Source organism: Hetaerina americana, unplaced genomic scaffold, assembly GCF_022747635.1.
Source record: "Hetaerina americana unplaced genomic scaffold, ioHetAmer1.1.p SCAF_4, whole genome shotgun sequence".
Classification (NCBI taxonomy): domain Eukaryota; kingdom Metazoa; phylum Arthropoda; class Insecta; order Odonata; family Calopterygidae; genus Hetaerina; species Hetaerina americana.
In genome coordinates, this window is record NW_027286985.1 from 14,418,025 (window position 1) to 14,432,625 (window position 14,601).

At 39.2% G+C, this 14,601-nt stretch overlaps 1 protein-coding gene across 2 annotated transcripts in view; it reads right to left on the reverse strand.

The window, feature by feature from the left end:
• Positions 1-14,601, reverse strand: part of whd (carnitine O-palmitoyltransferase whd) — a 129,022-nt gene that overhangs the window by 63,892 nt on the left and 50,529 nt on the right. The window lies entirely within an intron of this gene.

Here is a 14,601-nt window from a genome sequence, read left to right on the forward strand (position 1 = left end):
TCGCCCTTCATTTTTTAACGCCAACTGGCATCCGAAGAAAACCAAATATTAATGCAATGCATAAAATAACTAACAATCAACAGCATGCGATTAGATTATAATACGCTCTGAGGACTAAAATTAAGAAGGTAGCTAAAAGCAGCATTAACGTCGCTTCCTATCAACAATCACCTCCGCAAAAGATGAGGGATGAGAAAAAGAGATTTCGAAGTTAAAATCGCGTAGATGACCATAAAAATACGTAATCAAAACAATAGACGTCCATCATCATAGATGACCATTACTAAGGTATGTCGGGCAGCAACACGGATTCCACGTCAATATACTGGACTACCGGCATTTTGTAAACCGATTTACCCAAATTAACCTTAAGAAAGCGAGCCACACTGAGAATGACGCCTATGCTAAAAGGGCATCTAATGTTACTTTTGAAACGGTAGAGATCAGCAGAGGTCAATAGAGAAAAGTCCAAAATCCCTTCCGCATAGTCAAACACCAATTATCACTCGACAACCAACCTTTTTTAAAGATGGTCATTGTTTATATGAACATGGGGGCCTAAGATAAGGCTCGCACGATAAGGAGTTTCGAGAGCGAAGTACCTTCTCGAAAAAGAAAACAGCGAAGAGCATATGACGACAGCTGACGCGTTGGCGATAACAGCCATATGACCATATGTTTTTAAGTGCCACGCTTTTATAGAACACGGATAGCTCCACAACTAACTGAAAAAAAATAATCTACCACAGGTTGCCTATCTTAGGTTGGAATATAAATAATATCTTTAATAATTAAGTCAAGAATACATAAACACTTGCCAGAAATAAATTTAAGTAGAAACTTGGAATTACGAGCTTTTAATCCCTCTAAAATTCAATTGTCTAATCAGGATGTAAAAAAGGAAATGATAAGTCACTTTTCTGGGAAGATGGCAGTTTTGCAACATCATGCCAGCTGTCAAATACTGGGAATTTCGGGATAAAACATCAATACGAAATAACTGACGGACTCCGAGAAAGTTGGAATCATTTTCTCTTAGAGAGCAATTAGATCATCAAATGAAAACAATTATCTCTGCGGAACAATTTTCACGCGTACGCAGTATTCCAGAAAGTAGAGAGAGTAGCGGAAATGTGTTTTCAAACCAAAGGCGGCCATAAGAGGTTGCTAGATTTGAAATGCAAAACGAAATCTTAATTAATTAATATTTTATTCAACCAAATGACCAGATGCGTCATCGATCATATTTGAAACCACGATTGATTTAATCGAGGTTTATGTTAACCATATTTGCGCAGGTTAAGGGGATTGGTTTACACAAAGAAAATCGCTTTGCCAAATACACACATCCAAAAAGATTGCACATATTAAAGACGATGGAAATGTAATCTTACACGGTTGAAAAGGATGAACAGCGTGAGACCTAATATTCTTCAAATGAGAAAGTTACATACACTAATTGATATTCATTAAATGGACCGGAATTGAATTCAGAAAGGTGCCACTAAATGAATAGGATATTACGATCGTGTATTGTCTCTTATGCCATTCAGGGCATCAAGGAAATTGAAATCTAGGAAGGCTGCAGGGACATTAAAAATTCCCGCAGAACTACTAAAGGCTTTAGTTAAATGCGAGAGGAAGAGTTTTTATGGGCTAATTTGTAGCATTTACGAGGGAAGAATTTGACCGGATGATTTCTTCAGATGATCCCATCCTTTAAAAGGAAAGGAGAGCCATATGTGAGGACTATTGAACAATCATCTTTATTACTCACGTAACTACAGTGGTACTCTGGATCATTAATAAGATGAAGGGGATGAGGGCAAATCATTAACTTAAGGAATTATCAGTTTGGGTTCAGAAAGGGGAGAGCCACGCGTTATGCAAGAATGCGCTCACTAATAGAGACGAACAAAGAATAAAAAGAATATAATTGGGTTGTATTTGTTGGCTTAGTAGATTTTCAGAACGCGTTCAATTTAGCCAATTGGGTAGAATTAATGAATGTATTACAGATAAAAAGAGTAGAATTGAGGGATAGGCGACTCATCCGCAATCTGTGACGACACAGATTGCACAGGTGCGAGTGGGGGACGGAGGGTCGGGATGGGCAGCGCTAGGAAGAGGGGTAAGACGGGTGCCCATTGTCACCCATGTTTTTCAAGGTTTACGTGGAGGATATTGTTTACGAGTCACGGGAAAACTAGAGATAGGAATAAAAGTTGGTGGGGGATTCATAAAAGTTGGTGTGGGATCCAGAAATCAGTTAAGCTTGCGGATGATCAATCATCAGTTTGTCAGTCAGCAGAGGAGTTGCAAACATTACCGAATGCATTGGAAATTGAGTGTAATAGGTACAGGATGAGAATAAATGTAAACTAAGGTTATAGAGTTTTCTTGGGAGAGAAAGGGTAAGCTAAATATTAAAACGGGATGGCAAAAATTAGATCAATTGGAACAGCTAACCTATCTCGGAAGTGTATTTACCCAAAATGGTGAAAGTAGCAGCTACATATGGAGATGAATTGCGTTAGGTAGAGAAGTTGTCACAAGGAGGAGGGATTTGATGACAGGGACTTTGAGTAAGGATTTTAAGGAAAGGTTTGTCAAAACCTTGATAGGGAGCGTGTTTTTGTGCGGCGCGGAAACATGGTCATTGAAGCAGGATGATAGGCATGGATCGAAGGCCTTTGACATTTCGGAGAGGAGAAAGATGGAAAAGGTGAAATGGACAGAAATGAAAACAAAACGAAGTATTAGGCATCGTGGGGAAGGACAGAAGATTTTTGGGAGAAATCCAAAGGAGGTAGGAAAGATGAGCACAGAGCGATTTGAGTAGTGGCAGAGTGTTGAATATTGTGATAGAGGGAAGAACATTAGGCAAGACAGGAAAGTTTAGTAACAGGAAGAGATTGTTGGATGGAATGAAAGGAAGGAAGGAGGAAGATTTTGGAATTTAAGTAGTTCTATTTGTAGTGCCGTATGTCAGTTTTTTTCTTGTTACGCGGGGGTAACAAGTGTAAACGTTGGCGGTAGAATACCAAGAACAACAATTTGGCCAAAATAGTTCGACAATATCCTCTTCCGTGATTATCGTACACAGTGAAATTGGGCAGAAAAGTTTGGAAACGAGAATATGATCGGTTCATATAACTGGAGAATTGGAATTAAGTGTAATAAGCGTAATAAAACTGAAATACTGAAAAATAAACTGAAAGACCGTGATAATCGTGGACCCTTGGACTAATTATGAGTAATCCAGAAAAATCGCGATGAAATAACCTGTAGCAACTCTATACACCCACCACGGAGACAGTTTCTTTTACTAATTCCATCGCGGAGGTGAACGAGAGGTGAGTTAAAAATGAATTTTGATGGCAGCAAAAAAGTAAAAAAAAATTGATTTTGGCATCACCCTGCATTAATAGCAATCCTTAGCTTTGAATATGCAGTCGACAAATAATTAGAGTTTATTTTATTCAAGAAGTTCCTGTTATTTACATGATAGCAGCAATGATAGGCATTCAAACATCTAGCCTTGAAAATGAATGCTGTAATTCAGTCAATTCGCCAACGAATTACTCTTTGACCTCGCAGTCACCAATACTTTTTCGTATCACGCGACGCACTACTAATCGGCTAAAACCGATCTGTTCCACCTTCATGAAAACTCAAGCGTGAACGAATAATTTCCTTTCAGAGTCACCATAAAACCGAGTTCACTTAATATAATTTCCTCATTTGACGATATTTCAATGAATTAATTTACGAGTGATAGTTTAAATACCCATGTAAAAACTCTTAAATAATAATGTACAATATGGGGCACAGGTCAACTGCACACATCAGACGGGGAATTGTCGCAAACTGAAACGATGAGACGAATATGGTGTGAACTAATACGGTGTGAGCTATCGGCTGTGAATATTCAAGGTGTCAATCCTATGGCCAATATTGAGTATTTAAGAATAACTCAGGAAAGAATTCCATTCAATGATTGATATTTTATTCAATATTGGCTGTAGGATTGACACCTTACATATACGAAACGATGAAACTGATACTGTGAATTAAAAATTTTAAAATCACTTTATCAATAATTTACAAGTTTCTTTGTCAAACACAGGAGGGGGCGCATTACTGATAACTCAACCGTTCATTAGACACACAGGAGGCAGTGGTTCGCTGTTGTTTACCCACGCGACCTCGACAAAGTCTGCTATTACTTTGCGAAGTGTTGACACGCCATGAGACCTGCTTCCGGAGGCAACTGCTCACTGTCGCCACTCCCTTGCTTTCCTTCCATCTACAGAACGAACAGTCATATTTTATAGTCATTACTTCCGGAGATCAATATAAATTCGACAGATAAGTACATGAAGACCTTTCGTGGCCTTTTCATTTTTAACTGCAATAAATGTCACGCCGTCGCCATCTTTCAACCCAATTCACTCTCGCCGCAAGGATATCAAGAAGTATAAATGAACAACTGCTAAGTGATCTTCAATCTCGTTTTTTTGACACACGACTCTTTTCGTTCATTGAAACGCTGCCAGCATTCACGAAAATGCCGAGACGATACAAATCAATGCCGTAGGTCACTTTCCCAACCCGACAGCTTCACGAGGAACGAAAAATTCCAAAAATTCAGAAACATCACAAGCACCGTGCTATTTATAATCCATTCTAGGGTGGGGGGAGAATGAAAAGGAGTTTCTCCCAGGCCAAGACAAAGGATTTCGTCCCTGGATACCCACTCACAATAACGCGGAACAAGGTCTTGACTCCACTCTTCAATCTGATGAACAAAGATCATGGTTGTGTTTGGTAAAAAGAAAAATATTCAAGTCCCCGAGCTCACTAAGCTGACTGGAACGATCAACATTTTCACCACCGCGAACTAAAGCGGACGGGTGTCGTCGGTTAGGATCAGGTGGCTATGCAATCCATCCAGGAAGGAAAGACCTGCACCCCTTGCGCAACAACGGTTTACGCTGCTATCAATGGTTGCCGGAAACTCTTTCGCCGCCGAATGATTACGATACGAGGACATTTCCGTAAGTCACATTTCATGAGGGCGTGCCCGAATATACTGAAGGTGAAATTTCTACTTTCATGGATTTCTATTTAATATATTATGACAAAGATGAACCGACCCTATGAATTGCAGGAATGTAACTGTGCTAATCGTTGGAAGACAGCATTCAGGTATATCCATTAACTCGAAAAATATCCTTTAACCTCATGGTTTCCGGTGATTGTTCTTAACACGAGAAAGGTGACAAATGTTTATTCTAGTAAGTGCCAATTGCCAATTCAGTTGAAGGCTATGGATTCGAATCTTTTATAGTCTCTTAAGTTTTGCAGAAATATTATATTTATCCTTCTAGAAAATCATGACGGCTAAGAATTCTGCATGCATACTAGATTTACGATTAAGTTTGAACATAGATATACCCATATAGTGTTCAGTCGTGGAAACTTGATAAAAATAATTTTTTCTTGAGGAAAAATAGGAAGCACATATAAGATATGATAATTAGTCATGCAATGTCAATTCAAACAGAGCTGAGGCGACGTAAGTTGGCACTTAACGTCAAACGGGTGACACAATCAAACCCAGCATGCTAAAACCTTCATTTGGTTGCGAATGATCAACATGAAGCTGTTAATACCCGAACCGAATCCTTTTAATCCAAGATTTTACGATTCACATTCTTCCAATAAAGAATTAGCCACATACTTGAAAGATGAACTGAACTTTCTCAAGCAAGCAACTGGAAAAACTGAATTCAAATTAAACAATACTTTTGATTTTTTGTTCATTGTTTCATCACGCACTGGTTATGGGATGTTATCCCTCACATTTATGACTTCACGATAACCGAATGCAGAAATTAATATGTGCAGCCCATCATTGAAAAAACGTACCTCAAGGTTAGGAAATGACGCAGCTAAGCTACACTTTTAGAAACATACGTGATTTCTCTTGTAACAGTACAGTGGACTAATGTTAAGCATCATCGATGGATTTAGTCATAGATTTTCTAATTATAGAATATTTGGTTTTGGATGAATAATTTCCTTGCCTTTTCCCCCCTTTTCAAGTTCACACATTTATTTTTCCAGAAGGCGAATCAATGAGACGACTTTTCAAAGGGAAAATTTGGCAATCTTATTGGTAAATCCTAGGAACTAATACTACTCATTCCACTCACTGCAGTAATGTTATAACTCGTTTGGAGCGCATGATACATCATCATTACAAAATTAATCAAGATCTAGAAATTTTGGATCATTAGGTATTTCAATATTTGGCCCTCACTTACCAGATTTTCTGGTACTAATATTTAATTAACCATAATTTTCCAGGTTTACCAGTGCTGTAGCTACTCTAACATAATTAGGGCAGAATAAAGTGCTTTTTAGTTTTAACTAGTCACGACAGACGGTCGTGGAAATGGTCGCCGAAAGGAACTCCGGGTGAGACCGTGATTGAGGAATGTGGGCGTATGTATACAGAACCGCGACCTAGAGGGTTCAATGTCGCAGGAAATGCACTTCCGCGCATTAACACCCGCCGTGACACTCAAAGAAAGGCCTTCGCCTCTCTGTTCGACCTCGACGCCTCTCCACCCTCATGGCGACACACAGCTGATGGATATTCATTCCCGCATAAGGAATAGACTGCTCATGCAATCTGATGATCCCAACTTCCAGAAATTTGCAAACCCGTAACAAACCGCAGTTATTCTTATATATTTCCCACTATTCTTACCCTTCGCCACTGCCTGTTTTCCCCATCATGCAGCGATGTCAAAGACAATGGTGGCTCTTCTTAAAATCTGAAATGCCCTAGTATTTATGAGGTAGGAATTTGGCCGGATGATTTCGTCGGATAAATGTTAGTTTCCATCACTAAAAGATAAGGCAGCCATTTGGGGGGACTACAGAACAATAATTTTGATCGTGCACGTAGCTTAAGTGCCACTCCGGATCATCAATATGAGGATAGACAATACGGCGAATGATTACTTAAGAGGACGATCAAGTTAATCTCAGAAAGCGAAAAGGGACGCGTGATGCCATAGGAGTAATTGGGTCACCAGTAGAGGGGAATTTTTAAATTTCGAGAAAGCGAGATAAGTGTGAATTGGGTAAAATTAATGAATTTATTGCAGAAGATAGGAGTATAATGGAGGGATGACGACATCTGCAACCCGTGAATGTCTCAAACTGCTGATGTGCGAGTGGCCGGGCAGTGTTGGGGTAGAGGACAGTGGTGTCCATTATCACCCGTGCTTTTCAACGAACATATGGAGAAAAGAGGCATGCGGAAAACTGGAGAAAAGAGAGAAGGTCAGGGATGATTCCATAAAATCAGTTGAATTTGCGGATGCTCAAGCGTTAGTTAGTTTTAGTAAGGACAAAAGACGAAAAACTGCGTTAGGTAAAGAAGCTTTCACAAGGAGAAAATTTATGATCGAGACGTTGAGTGGGGATGCTAAGAGAAGACTCCATAAAATTTTATGTGCAGCGCGGTTTGGTACGTCGCAGAAAGATGGTTGTTGAAGCAGTATGATAGGTGTAGATTGGAGGCTATTGAAATGTGGCCGTGGAGTGATCAGAAAAGGTGACATAGACAGAAAGGAAAACGAACGAGGAAGGGATAGGCATGATTGAACGAGGAAAGAGGATTGTAGGGAGAAATCCAAAGTACGTAGAAAAGATGGCTGCAGAATGTTCTAACTGGCCATGGGATGTTGAAGACTGTGAAAAGGGAGATAACGTTAGTAGAGCAAGGACGAGTTAGGAAAAGGATAAGCATGTTGGATGGAATTAAGGGAGGAAGTATTCGGAATTGAATAGGGAGTCATTGGAGTGTCGGATTTCAGGTTGTGTTTCGTTAGGAGAGGCAAAGATATGTATCGTTGTAAATTATGTTTCCATCAACAACATACATCAAAGTGTATAATACCAAGTAAAACTCTATCACACGTATCAACGTCGATTTTATTCGCACATTACACGTTCCGGGCACCTTGCAGATTCGGCCCATTTTCAAATCGTAAAGAGAATAACTGCGACCCATCAAACACAGCGAAAGTTCTTTTAAGGCATGAGAGACCTTAGGGCTGGCTGGCCAAAAAGCTTTCCACGAATCCATCAGCTATCCCAAATATAGCTTCGACCATCACTTTCTCTGCTATAAATGAGTTTAATTTTCTCCTGGAATTACAACTCTCCGTAAGTGGCAGAAGTTACACAAGACGGAGAAACATATTATAGAGGATGGTAGGCAACGAACAGCTAAGATCACTTGCACCAGAAGGGATTGGTGGGTAGTCAAGCAGAGGTTATATTCCCGAGAACAGGGGAAGGTGTGTCCTGACTATTAGCTTACTCTTATCAAAGGGTGCCCCACGGGGCCATAATTTAGCGTCCCATCCGACAGACGGCGTACTCCATTTGCCGCAGTGCTCTCCATTTAGCACTCCAGGCAGATATGATGATACCTATGAAAAATTCAGTCATCGTCGGAATTCGAAACCGGGGCTTAGGGGTGGGAAGCCCAGAAGCCATTTACCCAAGTGTCCCCGCATCAATCCTATTCCTCCCATAACTCTGTATCACTTTAAAAATGTAAGCACTGAATACTGTAATATGACTATTCACTCAGTGGATTCTGATCCTTACTAATGATGAAACAGCTACATTTTAGGGAATAGTTTACTGATTATAGTTTAATTTTCTGAACTATTCAACTGAGCGTTATTTATGTTGAGTAGGTTGTATTCAAGTAAGAATATGGAAAACCCTACGCCAAAAATATAAAGAGGCGCAGGTCTGGAGTATTTTCTTCTTTTCGTTACTCAGTCGGAGAAGGAAACTTAAGACAATTACAGAAATGGTTTTTATTAGTGTTCTGGGAGATTTATTTTGAATTCTCAATCCTTTATACACCAAAATTATCACAGCCATTCAAATGTAAAATATGAACTTAATAGGCTGAAAGAACGGCGCTGCAACTGCACCATTTACTACCGTATAAATCATTCTTAAAGTGAACTTAAGTAATATTTTCTGAAGTAACTACCTTAAGTTACAGCGAACTTGAGGGCTTTAGTTCCGTGAACTATTCACTGCCTAAGACGCTGAATGGTTTACACTGAAGGGAAGGTTCGTGTGAACTGTAGAATAACTACCCACCGCCAATCTCTCTTTGAGAAACTGCAGGGGCCTCCACATTAACTAGCTTCCCTCTTAATAACTCAAATGAAGTAGTTAATAAATTTATTTCGTGTTAATTAACATATTGAGTATATCGTGTAATCAGCATTTATTTCAGTTGGACAAGTTCGATACGCATCGGGAACGTTGAATGTTTCCTACCAAATTTATCTTACCTGCAAGTGAAGTCGGGATCATGCACCATGGGTATGGAATTTAGCGGTTTGAACAGGATTGTGGAGGGACTTAGTACTCGCTAGATGTGCCATCAATATTATAAGGTGTCGAGTCTAAGTATTATTGTTGGAAAAAAGAAAAAACCTAAAACTATTTGCGATGTCAGCCTACAAGGACTACTATAACATTTTTCGTACCCAAAAGTTTGTGAAATTCGGGCAAAATCAAGTCGCGCTACGAATTATCTAGGTGCATTCCTGATTGACCCCAACAACTCTAGCATTACTTTAAATTATTTCGATCTAGGGTTTGTCGGTAAATGAAAGCTAATTCTGACCTTTTTGTGCTACGTGAAACTGGCCTTTTATTAGCAAATTTAAGGAAAATGGGCCACCATATACTCCCTCAGCCGTATGGATATTTCCAAATTTTTCTTGTTCGGTTTCGATGCGCCCACTTGACGCGTAATCTAAAATGGGGGCAGACACGAGAAGATAGCCACGTTCTTCGACCTTTGCATCGCTTCGAACAACAAGGCGATAACTACCAAGATAATTGACCAAGCAAAAATCCATAATTGCAGGTAAGCCACAATTCATTATATGTGATAATGATAGTATATACTGACTAACTCATACGCCAGCTGGACAATCGTGCACCTTCTCAATCTCACACGCAACCACAAACTCACCATTTCTTCCCACTTTCCCAAATTCACCGTTCTTACCACCATTCTTCCGTCGGGAGTGCCTTGCCGACCAAAATAAAATACACTCTGCGAGAATCAAATGGTATGACGACGTTACCCCTCCCAATTAATTTGAAATTGACTCGCCTATTGTGCACATAGATTACCTATAGCTAAAAATTCATTCAGCAGTTCGTCCAAATTTTCAGAAAATGAAGAAGGGTTTATAAATAAGAGGTGTGTTCAAAAAGTTATGGGAATTTTGTAATTTAGCGCGTTTCGATTTCAACGGCCGAAAGCACCATGTGTTCTTGCCACAAGGTCAAACGAACAATAAAGAGTACTACTTACTAGTTCAGTGCCGTTTGGGTGAAGTAATACGAAAAAAACACCCGTATTCGAGGAGAAACAATTAATGATTTCTGCACTACCACGATTAAGTACCTGCTCACTGCATGGCCCCTGCATGCCTCACTGTATGATTTTTTTCTGTTCCCATTAGAGAATCTTTAAGGGCCGTCGTTTTACACGCTAAGAGGAGATTAGAAACGCGTCGCCGAGAGAGCAACACTTCTGCACTCGATACCAAAGATTGAGCGAAAGAAGTGTTTCGAGGATTGGAAAAAGAGCTGTCATAAGTGTATAATATCTAATGGGGAACGGGAATAGGATGACATTAATACGGACGAATAAATGAAATTATATCCAAATAACTGAAAAATTCAAGTTATTTATTGAAAACACCTTGTGCAAGGATACTTTTAGAGGCGAAAATACTTTATCTCAAATAAACATATGTCCATAGAGTCTGATGCAGGTAAAAGAACATTGGGCTTACTTATGCACCAATCGAGCCCCTAAGAAATGGCGAGGTATAGCATAGTACATAAAGCACTCATTTGTTAGGGGAACGCAGGGAATTCAAATCCATTTGACATTTTAGACAAACCTTGGATACTTGTTTTTCTAAGTTACTGATGTGATTTACATTCTCTCTATTCAAAACCCTTCAAATTTGATGAAAAGGTTCATATTATTACATTTGGGTAGGGCATTTGGAATGCCCTCAAGTTTTATCCATATATTTTATGCTCAGCACCACCGTAAAAGATTAAGAACTGTCACATAATTACGCACACTATCAATATATGATTTTACTCCCCACAGCTCAAAGCTCAAGTTGAGAAAAATAAAGTCCGAGCTGTGTAAAAATCAACGACAAAAACACCAACGGCAGTCGGCGAGAGGCGGAACAAGGTCAGTTTCAATGATCATTCTTTAAACTAACGTGACAACGACGCAATATGTGGATGTGCAATACGAGGCGGAGAAAATTAGATCCGTAAATACAGTGGTTTGATAGTTTATTTACCGAACACTTCAGATGAAAGAAGTGCGTGGTGATCGAATCGGAATCCACGACTGCGTTGACGGCAGTGTGTCGAACGCCTGGGTTTTTCGGTTCAAAAGACAGCGTGCTCTTGAAAGGTTTGGCCTAACTTCGCGATAGTGCTATTTGACCCTTAAAGCCAGGCAGATTGATTTTTTCGGGTGCCAGATCTTCCTAATTAACCACAGGCGACAGCGTAGGAAAAGGAACTGGACCCAATAACCAGATAAGTGAACTGAAGTAAAAAAAACAATATATCTTTCCACTGAGTTTTTCATCACGTACCACTAGTTTCAATGCATCGGCGTCATCCTCATGCTTTGACGGAAAGATACAGTGATGGAAAGATATGTTGTTTTTTTTTACTTCAATGATAATGGATTTCCAAGCCTGAAAACATCGAATATACACTGATAAACGAATTTCACACACCGCTGGGCTTAGTATTACGCAAGATGTAATTATTCTTACCAATCAAACCAACATTTGGGCTACCTCAGTTCTCAATATGTTTGTAGTGAAAATTATTTGACAAAAACATATTTTTCTTAAAAATTAAGAAAAACTTAATTTTTGATGTTGCACGCCTGGTGTTGAATCAATCTATCAACATGGTACAAGCCACCTGAATCTCTTGGCGTGATTTTAAATATTAAAATAAATAAAGATTTGTTGGGTACCATTAAGTAATAGAAAGAACAAAATCGCCAGACAAATTATCATAGGAGTCTATGCAGGATTTAAATGGCATTTGGATCGATTCTACATATTTTTTTATTCAACAAGCACGATCTATCAGAAAAAACTTACAACCAAAATGAAAAGACGTGGGTGTAGAATCGGTAGTTAAAATTTACATCGAGTGGCCTGGTGTTTACGTAGATTCTGGAGGAGAGGAAATGGAGGAGGGATGAAGAATAGGTGGGTGAAGTTGAGAGGGCAAAGATGCGGCAAAGGGATATATTTGCTGCTCTGGACTGAAGTGTTTTGTAATGTCGAAGGTGGGAGGGAGGGAGTATAGAATACAGGCATTGAACGTTTTCGTATAAAGTATCTCAACATTTCTGAGGAGGAGGGGTGAGAGGGTGGGGGTGAAATAACCGTTTTCTAATCAAGCGTTTTGACATTTAGCGTCTTGCAGGGTATATAAATAAATAACTTGATCCCAAAATATCCAGGGCAGGCCCATATTCTTGGGACCGTTTTCATAAACGACGCTACATAGAGTGGTTGCAGCGACCCAACAAGAATGCTAGGGCTACTAACCCTAGAAATCAGTTCTTAGAGACAGCACTACCACTAGTCTTCTCGTAGCGGAGAAGATCACTTTGTTGACACATATTTTTTTCCTTTGGCGTGCGACGATAAGTGACATTTTCCACGATTACATATGGGAACCGGCCGAACTGGGCAAGACATTAAGACTGGCGTGATACCAGCCAAAACGGAGGTGATTGATGTGAACTTCAGGTCACAGATACTTGAAACTTAATTGAGACTAAAGCCAAATGGAGATTAAAGAAGACTGATACTGTGAATAAGGCAATCATGAAACAGACAGGGAAGAAAGTCGAAAGAAAGAAAAATGAACGAAATCCTTTGATCATGGACAAGTAATTCAATTTAGCCAACAACCTCCAGACTGCAATATTTTTATTTCGTCCTGTTGCATTCAAACATCAGTAGCATTATTTCAATCTGGTATTAATCGTACTGTGCAATAAATACTATTCATACATCAACGGGTTCAAAATAAGTTCAATCATTGCTTGGCTTGTAATTCCAATATCCAATGTTTACTTTAACATAGCGTACTGGAAAGTAGTTAAGGAACATGGATAAAATAAAAGTCTAAGAGGAAAAAGACAAACATTGCGGCAATTACTCGCCGAAGGATGAGAACCAATGTTGGTGCGTAGATGACAAATAACATAAGACGCGACTTGAAAGCGGGAATTCCATTTTGAGTCACTACTATGCACGATAGGTGCTATGTGATTTGCAAAATGAGGACATGAATTTGAATGGAAATTTCTTTTTCGATCTTCAAATTGTGAAGAAATTTCATAACCATACACATATTTTAAAATCAAAGTTGATCACATAGAAACAAATATTCATCTGCTAAATTCCGATATTTTTTAGGTGAAAATAATATTTTCTAACAGAAGAAATAACTTCTTCACAGCCCTTTTGATACATTAGAGTTTATTGCGCCATGGCCTATTTACCAACTTAATCCTTCAGTTCATCATTACCAGAGCGGAGATTAAGGTTTTGTTCCAAAATCTCTCTTGTTGATGAACAGACTGCTCTCAGAGGCTGACTCTGCTTACACAATGAAGAAACTTAGACATTGTGGTGCCAAATCCTATTTTTGGGGCCAGTGATGCTGCACTACTGCCTCCCAAACCCCACCTATGTTAGTGTTACGTGAAGGATGACCACCTGGCCTTCCAAAATGTATATTAACCGTGATGTCTATTTTTAATGACTTATTTTGTGCATGCTATTGGTACTTATACGCCCACGTAAATACATTCAACCTTCTTTATTCACCGTCAAAAGGGCTATAGCATCGATTTTTTCTCTCCTAAAATATTACTATGATTTGTACCCAGCTGAACTGAAGGTGGATGCAGGAATTAATATGTAAGTATGCCTTGTCGCCAAACTTTCTCTCTATCTTTGCGACAACTCAAGAGCTCATTGCAGCTCCTGAATGTGATGGTGGAACTAATTCGAATAATTTTAATTACCATGAGAAAATATCATATGCCTGAATTAATTCGGTCTCTTTGACTTATCCAAACGCATACATTAGTGTTTGTATTTTAGTACCCTGTAAGCCACCACAATGGTGTGTGGCAGGGAATGATTACACACGCGGTCGGACAACGTTATTCTGATCCCTTTCCTTTCGTGGGAAAAATAGCATCTTAAATCTCACTGTTCTACGCTTAATCTCAGTAATTTTACTACCATGATCTCTCCTACCGTAGTAAGATGGGGCTAATAAAAAGTTTTCAACATTATTGCAAAAAAGACATAATTTAAATTTATGCAAGAGATTTAATAGGTAATTTAACCTTCCCTCCGCGAGTGATTCCCA